Here is a 16,687-nt window from a genome sequence, read left to right as displayed (position 1 = left end):
CATTTCTAAAAGATCTTGAAAATGGATCACCAAGCCACAACAGATCAAATGGTGATCATCCCCTTCCCTCACTTACACATGCAAATATCCATGGTTCTTATTATCCCCCTCAAGGAAGGACCATATAATTTACTAAGAATGTATGCTGAGAGAATTAGATATAGCTCTCAGGGCTAACAGAATCAAGGGATATGGGGAGAAAGCAGGAAGGGGGTACTGAAGGTACACAAAAAAGCTGGAGAAACTCAGCGGGTGCAGCAGTATCTATGGAGCGAAGGAAATAGGCAACGTTTTGGGCCGATTTGGACGTTTCGATACTGACTAGGGGCGTTTCGATACTGATTTTGGATGATCAGCCATGATCATATTGAATGGCGGTGCTAGCTCGAAGGGCTGAATGGCCTACTCCTGCACCTATTTTCAATGTTTCTATGAATGTGGTGTGATTTTGTGTTATCAGCTTGCTTGATCCAGTGACAACGCCAATCTCATTTCACGCACATACCGCACCATCAACAACAAGGCGCGACTTTCACAATAAGAGGTGTCGCCCCACAGTTTTGTTATCTGAGCTGAAGTTCCTTGGTGTCAGCTTGTTGGACATTAATAAGTTGCTGGGACCAATTTGCAGTCGAGGTCAAGGTAGATAGCAACAGTAAAGTTGTGCAAGAATTTAGATAAGTAAATTGCAATGGTAATCGGAACAAATTAGAGAGAAGAGGAAATAAGAAAGTGAAATGACATAAACTTAAATGAAAATAATGTAATTTAGACATGACTAATGCATTTCCTCTGTGGAATGCACTGCAAGGAATTTTAGATGACCTAAGATATTATATTTTAGATTAATACTATTTTGTTGCACTGTTCAATTACTGCTTAATGTCATTAAATGGGTGGCACAGCGGTAGAGTTGCTTCCTTACAGCGCCAGAGATCCGGGTTCAATCCTGACTACGGGTGCTGTCTGTCCGGAGTTTGCACGTTCTTCCTGTGACCATGTGGGCTTTCTCTGTGTGCTCCGGTATCCATCCATATTCCAAAGACGTGCAAGTTTGTAGGTTAAATGGCTTCTGTAAATTGTAAATTGTCCCGAGTGTGTAGGATAGTGCTAGTGTGCGGCTGTTAGTTTTAGTTCTAGAGATACAGCGTGGAAACAGGCTCTTCGGCCCACCGAGTCCGCACCGGCCAACAATCCCCGCACGTTAACCCTATCCTACACACACTAGGGACAATTTTATATTTATACAGTTCTACCAAGCCATTTAACCTGCTAACCTGTATTTCTCAGGCGTGTGGGAGGAAACCGAAGATCTCGGAGAAAATCCACGCAAGTCGCTGGGAGAACGTGCAAACTCCGTACAGACAGCACCTGCAGTTGGGATTGTCGGCGCAAAAACGTGGCAACACTTATTTAGCAAGAGTGCCGACTTATTACAGGGATTGAAACATCAAGTCCTATTAGCTCTACTGACTACTGCCCTGGTGAAGACTGCTACATGATTTTACTGGGTTGCAAGCAAAACAAAGCATTTCTCCGCATTTTAAAAGCTTTTCACTGTACCTCGGTACACGTGACAATAAACTAAACTGAACTGAACTGAACACCGTACCTAGGTATATGTGACAATAAAGTGTAGGACGGAACTGCAGACGCTGGTTTAAACTGAAGATTGACACAAAATACTGGAGTAACTCAGCAGGACAGGCAGCAGCATCTCTGGACAGAAGGAATGGGTAATGTTTCGGGTCAAGACTCTTCTTCAGACCATAAAGTATAATTGAATTGAATCATTGACCCTCCTAATCATTAACATAACTAGAAACAAATTGTGTCACTATTAATCCAAATGCATTTAACGCAGTCTCAATGTGTGCAAATTGGGTATTGCATATTATAAAGTACAGCAATTATCACATTTCTAAACAACTATATATTTCCTCTGAAGTAAGTTTGCATTTTTTAAACCTGACACAATGCATTGGATGCTGTCAAAAATGTATGTTCTGTGTGTTGCCTGAGTGTGTGTGATGCTGCTGCGAGCAAGGTTTCCATTGTACCTCTACCACACCTACGCAAACGACAGCAAACTTGACTTGTATTTCCGTGATGCTCTCTGTTGGAGAATAGTGAGGGCTAATAATTTGTAAGTAGGGATGTGGACTGTGCTAATGTGGTGACAGGGAACCACAGACAAAGCCTAAACGTAGAGACATTGAATGCAGAAGTGACGACACCCATGTTTCAGGAACTTCATTGATTATGTTATAATGTGCACCCATCATTATAATAGAAATATGGATCTACTGTCAACTAAATTAGACTTGTAGATAATCAGTTTATTCAGGAATCAACACCTAGTTTGTTAACTCATTAAGTCTTTCGGCGGGGTGGAAGAGTGCAACCTTCACGTGGTCCGCCCTGTTTCGACTAATGCAATCAACTCGACATGCACAAACGGAAGATCAAATAGAACAAGTTGCCCTACAACTTTAGGCTGTGCACGCCACATGAAAGAAGTCTTTCGGCAACCTCCATTCTGCAATCAGGACCTAGTTTCGCCTTCCATCACAGTGAGGAATGTGGAGGAGTCATTGTGGTGGATGTTTATATTTTGTGTGTTCCATTGCATTTTACTTGTATGACAGACTTGGCAAATGAAATTCCTATGTTGCAAAACATACTCGGCTAATAAAGTAGTATTGTGTTTGTGATTGTTTTACTGTTAATCAAGTTTCTTGTTATCTGAGAATATAAAAGCTGCACCATAGTAATGCTCAGCAGATCAGCTTTGACTGATCTCCTGGTGTGCATCAGTTTTAATAGGTCACTCGTTATTTCAAACACCCAACTCCACGTGGCCTTTCCATTTGCTCCTTCACTCTGCTCCCCAAAAAACTGTGCTCCAGGGCCATTGTGGTGAGTTTATGGTGACCGGTGTCCTGTCACATGTAGTTCGGGACTCAGGGATACAGATGATCTCTCTTCTTTAACACTGGAGTGAGGAGAATAGATGCAAGTGGATATCTGATGTATTCCAACCAAAAGTTGTCCAACTCCAAAAAGGAGGTGCAGGGCCTCGACCCAAAACATCACCAATTCCTTTTCTCCAAAGATGCCGCCTGAGTTACTCCAGCACTTTGTGTCTATCTTTGGTGTAAACCAGCATCCAACACCTGCACACCTGATTGAAACCATCCTCTGACTATTCCAGTCTGTTCTGCTCCGCTCCTCTATTAAAACTGCAGTCAGCTGGCCAAATATTTCAGACTCTGTGCTTGTTTTTTGCATTATGCGTGAGAGTATGCTGGATTCTTGACTCTTATCACCGTTTACCATCTCAGCAGGAATTTATTCGTCTTTGCAATCGGATCGCAATTTGTGCTAAAATGGTTGGTGATGAGTATGTGCCAAACTCAAGGAACTGGGATGGACATTTCAGAATCATGAGGTGATGACTACCATGGTGAAGAGAGGTGGGCCATTCAGCTGGCTCCAGCACGATTCGCTGCAGTGCAAAGGGAAATGAGTTCATTTCATGAGTCAATGCTCTTGCAATTCTGGCCCTCTCTCATGCGATGGATGTTCCAGTCCACAAACACAACCTATCAGAGATTCCATCCTTCAGGGCAAGGCTCCGTTCACTCTTCAGGATTGACAAAAAGGATTCCATAGCACAATTTAAAACATAGATGATTTTTGCTCTTTCCATGGCCAAGGTTTAATGAACAGCACCAACATAAAAGATTATCTGGCCATTTAATTCATAGCTGTTCTGTAGAATCTTTTCTCCTGTGAATTGGCTGTTGAAATGTTTTCAACACTGCAGCAGTGAACACAGTTCAAGTCTGAAGAAGGGTTTCGGCCCGAAAGGTTACCTATTTCCTTCGCTCCATAGATGCTGCTGCACCCGCTGAGTTTCTCCAGCATTTTTGTGTACCTTCGATTTTCCAGCATCTGCAGTTCCTTCTTGAACACAGTTCAAGACTGGTTTGGCTCCAATTGGCTTTGGAAAACCCTGACATTTTTGAAAGGCAATGCATGAAGATAGGTCTCGACCCGAAATGTCACCAATCCATGTTCTCCAGAGTTGCTGCCTGACTTGCTGAGTTACTCCAGCACTTTGTGTCCCTATGTGTATTAACAAGCATCTACAACTCTTTGTTTCTACTAAATGAAAAATTATTTCCTTCTTTTCCAAGAAACTGCTTAAAGAGCGAATTGTATGATGGAAGGTGTGGTCCATGTAGCCTCTGCAATGTTGTTTTATCACCCGACATGAATCAATGGAAGGGTTAACTGCATGGAACCAAGTTTATGCCATCTCCTTTTTTCTGACCCCAAAAGATTTGGTCAGTTTTAGAAACAAGTTCTTGTTGGACTAGATTTTTTTAGTCAGATGGTGGTGAACCTGTGGAATTCATTGTCACAGTCGGCTATGGAGGCCAAGTCAATTGATATTTTAAAGGCGGAGATTGGCAGATTCGTGATTAGTACGGGTGTCAGGGGTTAGGCGGGAAGGCAGGGGAATGGGGTTGAGAGGGAATGATGAATCAGCCATAATTGAATGACTAAGTAGACTTGATGAGCCGAATGGCCTAATTCTGCTCTGAGAACTTATGATATCTTTCCTGGCAGTCAGGTTAGAACAGACGCTGTTTGGTGGCTACTTTACTTGCAGAACATATAACCTACTGTAAATGTGATGCAGAGCAAAAGGTACTACATTGCCCTTCACACGATGGGACCCAATGGCTAGCACCAATTGTCAAAAGCCTACCAGACGCCAACACTGAAATATTTTGTCGTACTTAATATTTAACACTTTTATTTTAAGACAGGCGTTACTTGATACCTTGACCATATAACCTGCTCTACACTCTCTTCATTCCGGGTTTTAACCCTTATTATCATACTTTCAAATCTGTAATGTTAATTAATATCAGAACTTTTTTTATTTTTTAATGATATGCTCTAACACAGAGCGCTCTCTGTTCTGAGCTTCCTTGTTAGCTGAAGATAAGGTAAAGCTGTAATGTTTGATATTAATGTTCCACCGACATAAAACATAGCCGATAATTTATAAAAATATGTATCTCAAGGTGTAGCTCAGTTTGGAATGTTTAATGTATGTCCAGGCAGTTTGGTTAGATCACACACACTGTTTGATGACTAGTTTAGATGCCATTACCTGGAAATATAATTCAAAATCTTGACACGGAATTTAAATTTTGTTGTTATTGTTATGTGGTTATGAGAATGCAAAAGCTTTTGTTGATGGTGCTGGAGTAACTCAGAAGTTCAGGCGACATCTCTGGGAAACATGGATAAGCAATGTTTTGGGTCGGGACCTTCTACAGACTAATTGTGTGGGGTGGGGGATGGGAGGGAGAAAGCTGGAAGAGAGGAGGGGCTGGTCAAAGCCCAGGCAGGTAATAGGCTGACACAGTAGAAGAGGGCTATTTGAAGGCAGATGGGTTGACAGAGGCCAGAGATGATAAAAAAAATAGGTGCAAGACCAAAAAAAATGAAGAGTTGCAAACTGTGAAGCTCGGAGGATAGAATGTGGCTGGAAGGGGAGAGGGGTGGGAGAAATATGTGCAAGTCCAGGTGGGCTGTAACGGAGGGTGGAGAGGAATTTGGGAGAAGAAAGGTGGAGTGTCATGTAGTTATCTAAAATTGGAGAATTCAATGTTCATACCGCTGGGTTGTCATCTACCCATGTGGAATACGAGATGCAATGCACTTTACTTTAGACTTCAGTTAGAGATACAGCGTGGAAACAGTAGTCCCTTCGGCCCACTGAGTCCACACCGACCAACGATCACCCCGTACACTAGCACGATCCTACACACTAGGGACAATTTACAATTTACAGAAGCCAATCAATTCAGAAACCTGCAGGTCTTTGGAGTTGTGTGAGGAAACCCTGGCACCCAGAGAAAACCCACGGGGTCACAGGGAGAATGTACAAACTCCATACAGACAGTAGCCCGAGTCAGGACCGAACCTGGGTTTCAGGTGCTGTAAGTCAGCAACTCTACCACTGTGCCACTCGGGGTTTAAGGTAATCACCTAAACATGGAGAATTCAATATTCATAGTGAAGTGTTGCAAGCTTTTGTAAAACAGTTTTCACGTCCTTGTTTCTACAAGAATTATTGTTGCTTAGTTTAGTTTAAAAATACAGCACGGAAACACACCCCTCAGCCACCGAGTGTGTCCATGCCAACCATCGATCATCCGTTTACACTAGTTCTATGTTATCCTACTTTCACATCCACTCCCTACACACTAGGGGGAATTTCACAGAGGCCAATCGACTCACAACCCCGCATGTCTTTGAGATGAGAGAGGAAACCGGAGGAAACCCACACGCTCCCAGGGAAAACATGCAAACTCCACACAGATAACGCCCGAGATCAGGATCGAACCCTGGTCAACGGTGCTGTGAAGCAACAGCTCTACCTGCTGCCCCACTGTGCCGGTGCCGACAAGGCAAACTTAATGCTCCTGTGCTTCCCCATCAAGACTACAACAACTTCCTCCCCATCCCAACCAGCCCAGGGTTACAATGTAATCCGATCAGACACCGTTCTGGGTCACTAGAGACAGTGTGAACCCAGTCTTACATACCTCCTATTGATCTAAACACTGTCATGAGTCAGAGTAATTATATTAGTTTCCCAATGGAATAGAAGACTAAACTGTTCTGTCTATATTACTGTAAGTCTTCTGATCCGGCTCCAAGGTTTAATGTGTGTAGGAAGGGTCTACTGATGCTGGTTTAAACCGAAGATAGCCCATTGCTCACCTTACACTCCCACTTACGGTGGTTTATGTGCTTACTTTAGTTTAGAGATGCAATGCAGAAACGGGCCCTTTTTCCCCACCGAGTCAACACCAACTAGTCATGGCCGTCCGAAGGGGGGTGCGTTGGGTGCGACCGCACCCCCCTTTTTTTTCCCCTAAGAAAAAAGTCACCAAAAAAAAAAAAAAAAAAAATATCGGAAAAGGAATAAATAAATAAATAAATAAATAGAAATAAATAAAAAATAAAAATCGGAAGAAAAAAAAATCAACGTTTCCATTTTGGAAACAGCCAGTTCTCTGTTCTCCCGTCCCCGGGCGGGAGTGGCTGAATCTGAACCCAACGGCTGTAACTCCAACACCAGACGCCGCTGTGGCGGAGCCCGCTCCCCTCGCCTCCCCCTGCCGCCGGGGCCCAAGCCATCTTCCCCCCACACCACCCCCGCTGACCCCCGCTGGGCCTACGCCACCCCCGCTGGGCTCACGCAACCCCCACTAGGCCCACGCCACCCCCGCTAGGCCCACGCCACCCCCGCTGGGCCCACGCCACCCCTGCTGACCCCTGCTGACCCTTGCTGGGTCCACGCCACCCTCGCTGACCCCTGCTGGGCCCACGCCACCCTCGCTGGGTCCACGCCGCCCCTGCTGGGCCCACGCCACCCCCTCTGGGTCCACGCCACCCTCGCTGACCCCCGCCACCCCCGCTGGGCCCACGCCACCCCCACCGACACCCGCTGGGCCCCCACTGAGCCCACGCCACCTTCATCCCCCCGCCCGCAGAGCTGCCAAGGAAAGGTACTCTTAGAAGTTGAGGAGCAAATTCTCAGCTAATGACTCTTCTTCAGTTTGGAAGGACATGCAAGAAATCGCCAGCTATAAGAGGAAAGTCCCCCGCTCTTTGGACAATCGTCAGCTGATGAACAACCTGAATGAGTTTTACTGTAGGCTTGAAAATCAGAAACGTAACCTTGGTACCCCTTCCCCAACAAATCCCCCCAGTCTGCAAAGAATGGACCCTGCACCCTCTCCTTCCCAATCACCACTTCACACCCAATGACTGCACCTCCACAGACACCTCTGTCAAGCTTCTCAAGTTTGTGGATGACAAAACCCTGATTGGACTGATCCAGGATGGGGATCTCTGTACTCTTTTCAGTTTGACATCTTTCCTATAACATTGTGCCCAGAACTGAACACAATATTCTAAATGCGGTCTCACCAACGTCTTATACAACTGCAACATGACCTCCCAACTTCTATACTCAATACTCTGACTGATGAGGACCAAAGTGCCAAAATACTTTTTGACCACCTGATATACCTGCGACACGACCTTCAAGGAACCATGCAACCATCAACCATTCCTCTGCCCACCTGGCTAATTGATCCAGATCCTGCTGCAATCTTTCACAACCATCTTCACTATATGCAAAACCACTCACTTCTGTATCATCAGCAAACTTGCTAACCTTGCCCTGTTCTGTGACGTTTCAGAGTGCTGGAGTAACTCAGCGGGTCGGGTGAGTATAGAAGTTGGGAGGTCATGTTACAGTTGCATAAGAAGTTGGTGAGGCTGCATTCAGAGTATTGTATTCAGTTCTGGGCACCATGTTATAGGAAAGATGTCATCAAACTGGAAAGGATACAGTGAAGATTTATGAGGATGTTGCCAGGACTAGAGGGCCAGAGCTATAGGGAGAGGTTGAGTAGGCTGGGACTCTTATTTCATGGAGCACAGGAGGATGAGGGATGATCTAATAGAAGTGTACAAAATCATGATTTGAATAGATATGGTTGAGTCTTTTGCCCAGAGTAAGTGAATCGAGGAGCAGAGGACATAAGTTTAAGGTGAAGGGCAAAAGATTTAATAGGAATTTGTGGGGTATGTTTTTCACACAAAGGGTGGTAGGTGTATGGAACAAGCTGCCAGAGGAGGTAATTGAGGCAGGGACTATCGCAACATTTAAGAAACAGTTAGACAGGTACATGGATAGGACAGGTTCGGAGGGATATGGATCAAATGTGGGCAGGTGAGACGTGCAGATGGGACATGCTGGGCCGAAGGGCCTGTTTCCACACTGTATCACCTTATGACTCTATCTTTCCCTCTCAAACCCATTCTCCTGCCTTCTCCCCATGACCTCTGACACCCCTATGAATCAAGAATCTATCAATCTCCTCCTGAAAAATGTCCATTGACTTGACCTCCACAGCTGTCTGTGGCAATGAATTCCACATTTCACCACCCTCTGACTTAAGAAATTCCTGCTCATTTCCTTCCTAAAGGAATGTCTTTTAATTCTGAGGCTGTGGCCACTGGTCCTAGACTCTCCCACTAGTGGAACTATCCTCTCCAAATCCACTCCATCCAGGTTTTTACCAGGCTGGGACAAACGGCAACAGCTTCACACCATGTCCCAAAGCTTGTGTCCTGTCCTGCATCACCCAAGGCAGCAGAGACGGTATAGGAGAGGGCAAGCACCGTAACAAAGTAGCTCACGATGGTTTGGGTAACATTCAAATGTTACCCATGTCCATCTAAATCTGTCCTATCCATGTACATGTCCAAATGTCTCTTAAACATTAGGATAGTCCCAGCCTTAACTACCTCCTCTGGCAGCTCGTTACATACACCCAGCACCCTTTGTGTGAAAATGCCACCTCAGATTCCTGTTAATTTCTGAAATATTGGTCATAAATTTGGTGCAAAAATGCTCCAAAACAAGGCTCAGAATGGATCAGAGAGCATCTAAAACCCCTGAGCTTCCTGGGCCCTTAAGCGGGCCCTGGACCCCGGCATCGAGGGACTTCACGCTTCGCGCTCGTGATGTGCGCTGCGCGCACACTATTTCACATTAAATTTTTTGTAATCCTGTCATGCCACCCTCCTTTTTGAAAAGCTTCGTACGGGCCTGCTAGTGATCCCCACACATTAACACTATCTTACACACTAGGGACAATTTTTTACATTTACAGTAGACCAAGCCAATTAACCTACAAACCTGTAAGTATTTGGAGTGTGGGCGGAAACCGAAGATCTCAGACATAACCCATGCAGGTCACAGGGAGAAGGTACAAAGTCCATACAGACAGCACCCGTTGTCAGCATTGAACCCGAGTCTCTGGTGCTATACGCCACCATGCCGCCCTGCTGCCTCTAATAACTACAGACAACGGTGAACCAGATTGGCTTCGACAGCAAATGAGCAGCTTCACAATCATCATCTTTGATGCTTAATTTTAACAAGGTGCTCAATATTTCAAATACAGTAATTCTAAAGACCTTTATGGTCAATTTGGCACTTTTGGAGTGTAACGCTTACTATTCATGGAAATTTGCCTGCTGATTTGGGCAGAGCCGGGTTCCAAAAACAGCAATGAAAAGTAACATGGCAAACTGCATTTAATAACGCTGGTGGAGTAATAAACTTTAGCCAGGATACTTTAGGTCAATTTGTCTGCCCTCCTTCAAGCAGTGTTTAGTTTAGTTTAGTTTGGAGATACAGCGCCCTTCAGCCCACCGGGTTTGCACCAACCAGCAATCCTCACACATTAAATCTATCGTTCACACACTAGAGATAATTTACATTTATACCAAGCCAATTAGCTTACAATCCTATACATCTTGGAAAGTGGGAGGAAAGTGGAAGATCTCAGAGAAATCCCACACGGTCACAGGGAGAAGGTTAGGGAATCAAGAACCAGAGGGCTTAGAGTTAAAGGTGAGAGGGGAAAGATTTAATAGAAACCTGAGGAGAAATGCACTTGCTCAGACGATGGTGGATATATGGAACAAGCTGTCATTTGAAATGGTTGAGGCAGGCACAATAACAACTTTTGAAGGACGTTTGGATAGGCACATGGATAGGAAAAAATTGGGACAAACATGGGCAATTAGGAACCCGCTCAGATGGGCATCTTGGTTAGCTTGGAAGACTTGGGCCAAAAGGCCTGTGTCAAACTCTTTGATTCCCGAACCTTAAATATCAGCGGAGTCATCGAGCCATACAGGCCCTTCGGCCCAACTTGCCCACACTGACCAGCATGTCCCATCCACACTAGTCCCACCAGCCTGCGTTTGGCCCATATTCCTCTAAGCCTATCCTGTCCAATTAACCTGTAAATTGTTTCTCAAGGGTTAAATAGTCCCTGTGATGTAACGTGCAGGAAGGAACTGCAGATGCTGGTTCACACCAAAGATAGACACAAAATGCTGGAGTAACTCAGTGGGACGGACAGCATCTCTGGAGAGAAGGAATGGGTAATGTTTCAGGTCAAGACCCTTCTTCAGACTGTCACCCATTCCTTCTCCCCTGTGATGTGGTGCTCTGTAAATGCAAATCCTTTCTTTCTTTAAATACCTAAAGATGGTAAACCTTTTTGTGCTGGCGTATAAGGTGCAGCATGATCCAGTTTTAGTTTAGAGATACAGCGCGGAAACAGGCCCTTCGGCCCATCGGGTCCGCGTCGACCAGCGATCCTCGCTTATTACACCCACTAGGGACATTTTTTACATTTAACAAGCCAATTAACCTACAAACCTGTACGTCTTTGGAGCGTGGGAGGAAACCGAAGATCTCGGAGAAAACCACGCAGGTCACAGGGAGAACGTACAAACTCCATACAGACAGCACCCGTAGTCGGGATCGAACCCGGATCTCCTGCCGCTGCATTCGTTGTAAGGGGGCAACTCTACCGCTGCACCACCGTGGCGCCTCTACGAGTTGCCAGGAGTTCGAGGCTATTGCAGCTTTGGGTGTGGCTGGCCAAGCAGAGTTCATGAGCAGGTCTGAGAACCACATCTTAAGAATGCAAGGCAACGCAATCACCAAGCAGAGTCTGAAGTTTGAAACTTCCTTTTAAGATAATTTTAAGGCAAGCATCAGGTGCGTCAGTGAGAAACTGGCAGCGTGGAATGTACATCCCCTGGTGCTGGAAACTATGGGGAATTTATATTCAAGCTGCTGGCAGTAGATGAAGTAAATTGAAGTTAATGGAGTGCAGAGATATTAAATACAGATTTTGATTTACTTCTAATAGGAGCTTGTTAGTTCAGTAATACTAAACATTTAGTGTATGCGAGTTTATGTTAAATCTTTCCATAAGATTTCCATGACAATATCATGGGAGCCAAGCAGTTGCTTCGTATGAACCATGTTACATTTTGCTGTCAATTCGGTCCATATGGAAAGTAATACCATATATAAATATATATATTAACCCCATTCATAAATTATTATCTAGTGCCACATCTTTGGGCGGCATGGTGGCACAGTGGTAGAGTTGCTGCCTTACAGCGCCAGAGACCAGGGGTTCAATCCGACTATGGGTGCTATCTGTACAGAGTTTATATGTTCTCCCTGTGACCACATGGGTTTTCTCCGAGATCTTCAGTTTCCTCCCATACTCCAAAGACATACAGGTTTGTAGGTTACTTGGCTTGGTATAAATGGAAATTGTCCCTAGTGTGCGTGTGGGATTGTGTTAGTGTGCGGGGATCGCTGGTTGGTGCGGATTCGGTGGGCTGAAGGGCCTGTTTCCACGCTGTATCTCCAAACTAAATCTACCACACGGATAAATTAGTCATGGCCAGAACGTGAAGTCCGCAGGAAGAACCCTTGCTGGAAACACTCAGGTGGTCTGAAGGCATTTGTGGAAAGAGAAATAGAGATAACATTTCAGATCAAAAGGTCTCTATGAAAGATTTGCAATCGGAAACATTAACTCAATTTCTCCATCCTCACTGCTGTCTGCACTAGTGAGTGAATTTAGGAGATTGAGGGGCGGGGTCTTATAGAAACTTACAAAATTCTTAAGGGGTTGGACAGGCTAGATGCAGGAAGATTGTTCCCGATGTTGGGGAAGTCCAGGACAAGGGGTCACAGTTTAAGGATAACGGGGAAATCCTTTAGGACCGAGATGAGAAAAACATTTTTCACACAGAGAGTGGTGAATCTCTGGAACTCTCTGCCACAGAAGGTAGTTGAGGCCAGTCCATTGGCTATATTTAAGAGGGAGTTAGATGTGGCCCTTGTGGCTAAAGGGATCAGGGAGTATGGAGAAAAGACAGGTACAGGATACCGAGTTGGATGATCAGCCATGATCATATTGAATGGCGGTGCAGGCTCGAAGGGCCGAATGGCCTACTCCTGCACCTATTTTCTATGTTTCTATGTTTTTCCAGAATTATCAGTTTTTATCTCAGATTCCCTACATCTGCACTTCTGTTCCCTGTATTTAGCAACTATTCCACCTCCTTTTGATTTACTTCAACCTTTCTAAATTTCTCCTTTCCAGAATTTCCCCCATGTCAAAAGCCAAACCACTGCCTTATTCAATTCATTGGGACCCTTGTTCCAGCCTAATGCGAGTGAAGCCATTTCTAATGGAACATCTCCTGCTAAAAAGGGTCGCGACCCGAAACCTCACCCATTCCTTCTCTCCAGAGATACTGCCTGATCCGCTGAGTTACTTCAGCATTTTGCGTCTATCTTCGGTGCACAGCAGCATCTGCAGTCCCTTCCTACACAGCTCCTGCCTTCTCCTGTACTGGTACCAATGCCCCTTAAGTTTACGGTACACAAAAAAGCTGGAGAAACTCAGCGGGTGCAGCAGCATCTATGGAGCGAAGGAAATAGGCAACGTTTCGGGCTGAAACCCTTCTTCAGACCGAATAGGCCCGAAACGTCGCCTATTTCCTTCGCTCCATAGATGCTGCTGCACCCGCTAAGCTTCTCCAGCTTTTTTGTGTACCTTCGATTTTCCAGCATCTGCAGTTCCTTCTTAAACCCCTTAAGTTTAAATCCAATTGGTTCGGCACGGAAACCTAACTGAAGCTTGAACTCAGGATTAGATGAAAAGTTATACTTTATAATTTACGAACCTATCTTCAATGATGTATTATTAGTAATTCATTCCACTCTTTTTTCTTTTTTGACATTTGTAAGTCTTTTTTTTTTTTTCTCTCTCTTTCTCATTTACTATCTATATAAAATAAAACTAGAAGCAGAATCAATCCACTATTGAAAATTTTAATAATGTATGATTGATATACGTGAAAGGTTTTTACTATAATATGTAATTATACTTTACCATAATATGTTTGCTTCTATTAAAATATTATATTAAAAAAAGTTTAAATCCAATTCACCTACACCAGTCTTGGAGACATGCATTAGACAATTAGCTCAACGCACCATTTCATTTTGCACGTGCCTCAGGTGTTAATATAAAGACTCTTGCCTTTACTTTACTTGGATCTCAGCTACTCAGTCCCCTTCGACTGACCCTCCTACCCAGTTCCCATCTCTGTTATTATTGTTCACGTAGACCATGGCATTTAAATCTTTCCTTCAGTGAATCTGTGAAATTAATTGCCACAGAAGGCCGTGGTGGCCAAGTCAATGAATAAGTTTAAGGTGGAGATTGATAGCTTAGTACGGGTGTCGGGGGTTATGGGGAGAAGGCAGAAGAATGGGGTTGAGAGGGAAAGATAGACCAGCTATGATTGAATGGCAGAATAGACGTGATGGGCCAAATGGCCTAATTCTGCTCCTATGACATGAACTTTACCTTTAAATTTCTCCTCAGCCCAAGAAGATGTTCTTAATTCTTCTAGGCAACTCAACAATCGGTGCTCACCCTTAAGGTTGCAATGAACAGCATCCATCTCTGTCACTATGACATCCTTGAATGTTCCTCTGTTACCTGCGTGCTGAGGCTGTTTGGGCTATTTTCCTGCAGGCTGCAAGAATTGTACAGAAGGGGTGAACATCCATCTTCTGGATCCTTATATCTGCCACCTTTGTTCTTGGTTCTTCTTGGTTCTTGGTTTCTTGGTCCTCCAAAATATTCCAAATGGAATTTAAATTGGAGGTGGTGAAGGGAATGTTCTTCATTCCCAGGCCCTCTCATAGATGAACTGAGGCCCAGGCCAATTTCAATTTTGGAGGCCCCCAAACCAAGATCCCTTTGAAGCAGAGAGGCCTGAGGCCCATGCTAAATGGCACTCGTTGCCCCCCCTCCCCCCTCTGATAGGGGGAGCAACGAGCCTCACTTGGTGTCACATCCTCTTGTTTCTCTTGACCTACCAGTTACGTGATGGTTGATCGGAGCAAAGCGAACGCCTTCTGAACCGTTGACCATTGAACCAATACACCATGTTGAAATATACTCACATCCCTTCTTTTAGTTTAGTTTAGAGAGAGTGGAAACAGGTCCTTCGACCCACCGAGTCCGTGCTGACCAACGGTCACCCGTACACTAGTTCTATGCGCCACTCTAGGGACAATTCACAGTAGCCAATTAACCTGCAGATCTGCACGTCTTTCGGATGTGGGAGGACATGGGAGGAGCACTGAAGGAAACCCACACTGTCACAGGGAGAACGTACAAACTCCATACAGACAGCACCCATTGTCAGGATTGAACCTGGGTCTCTAGCGCTGTGAGGCAGCAACTCTACCGCTGCGCCACCATGTCGCCCTTGTTCAAGGTCTTGGAGCTCCCCTATCGCACCAACATCTACAAGAGCGTTTAGGGATAGGAGCTAAATGCTAGCCTTATCTGCAATTGCCTAGATTCATTTCATTGTACCGCTGCTGGCAAATTCATTTCACTTGCACTTTATGTGCAAGTGACGAATAAAACTGATCGTATTGATTGTAGATTCTGAATTGACAATGGGTATATAAATCTTCATCCATGAATATTTTGCTTATTTGGCCATGTTTGAACATTTTTACATTGTTTTCTTTTGCTATCAGCAATGTTTCAAAGTGGCCAAAATCATCTCAATTCAGGCTCCAATGAGTCTGGAAACCGTGTCGACTCCTGTCCCAAATATAAGTGGTGTTACCTCGTCAGGAACCTAAATGGAAAATTCTGCTTGCTTGTTTTTCTTGGCTAGCCCGTTCACTGAGAGGAGTTATCTTAGTTGTGATTTTTTTCCCTTCTCCCCGCATGTGCTAAACTGGTAGCTGTTCAAATTAGAGTAAAAATATTTGCAAGGGTTGGTGGCTTGTGTGACCCCAACTAAAGTCCAGGAGGTTCTTGCTGTCACTTCACTGCTTCATTAAAATAATACAAGGCTACAACAAGCTAATTTATCATCTCTGGAATCAAGATGCAATGACTGCTCCTTTTAACTATAGGTCTACTAATGACAGCATCCCCCCACGAGGTACATCAATGTCAAACAAGCACTTTGAAAGCACCAAGCTTGATTTAAAAGGGGAAATGTAAGAAAGTTGAACCTATTTCTTTTGCTTCTGAACGGTGGATATTCAATTTTAGAAATTTTTCATATTTTTCTGCAAATCACAGCAGTGAAGGAGGAAAGTCTATCCTGGCCTGGATCTCATAGGGAGCCAATGAAGGGAGGGAGAAAAATACTGGGGTGAGGTTTAATACTTGCAGGGGGAATACTTACTGATGGACCGAAGGGATTCCTCACGAGCTAGTATAGGCCTGATGAGCCAAATGGACTCTGTAATAGTGAAATCTCAGTGAAAGGCACTTTTTCAGGACTTTTCCTAGCTTGGAACGGGCCTTTTGGGCCAAAATGCTCCTCCTGGGCTAATACGGGCATTTTGAGCAAAAGGGACTAGTTTCTCAGCTAAATAGGGACCTTGTGGGCCGAAATTAGTGGTTTCAGGCAGGCCAAACAACTAATTTCATTTCCATTTCAAGCACAGGGCAGGCCAAACAACTCATTTCATTTCATTTCCATTTCCATTTCAATTTCAAGCCCAGGCAGGCCAAACATCTCATTTCATTTCCATTTCAATTTTAATTTCAAGCACAGTTCAAGATTTTTTAAACATTCATAATTTTTTTATTTTTCAGCGACCGGAAAAAAACCTTGGGGCTGCTGGAGC

This window comes from Amblyraja radiata, chromosome 27 (genome assembly GCF_010909765.2).
Source record: "Amblyraja radiata isolate CabotCenter1 chromosome 27, sAmbRad1.1.pri, whole genome shotgun sequence".
Taxonomy (NCBI): domain Eukaryota; kingdom Metazoa; phylum Chordata; class Chondrichthyes; order Rajiformes; family Rajidae; genus Amblyraja; species Amblyraja radiata.
The sequence above is the reverse complement of the archived record's forward strand: the minus strand, read 5'-3'. Positions refer to the sequence as shown.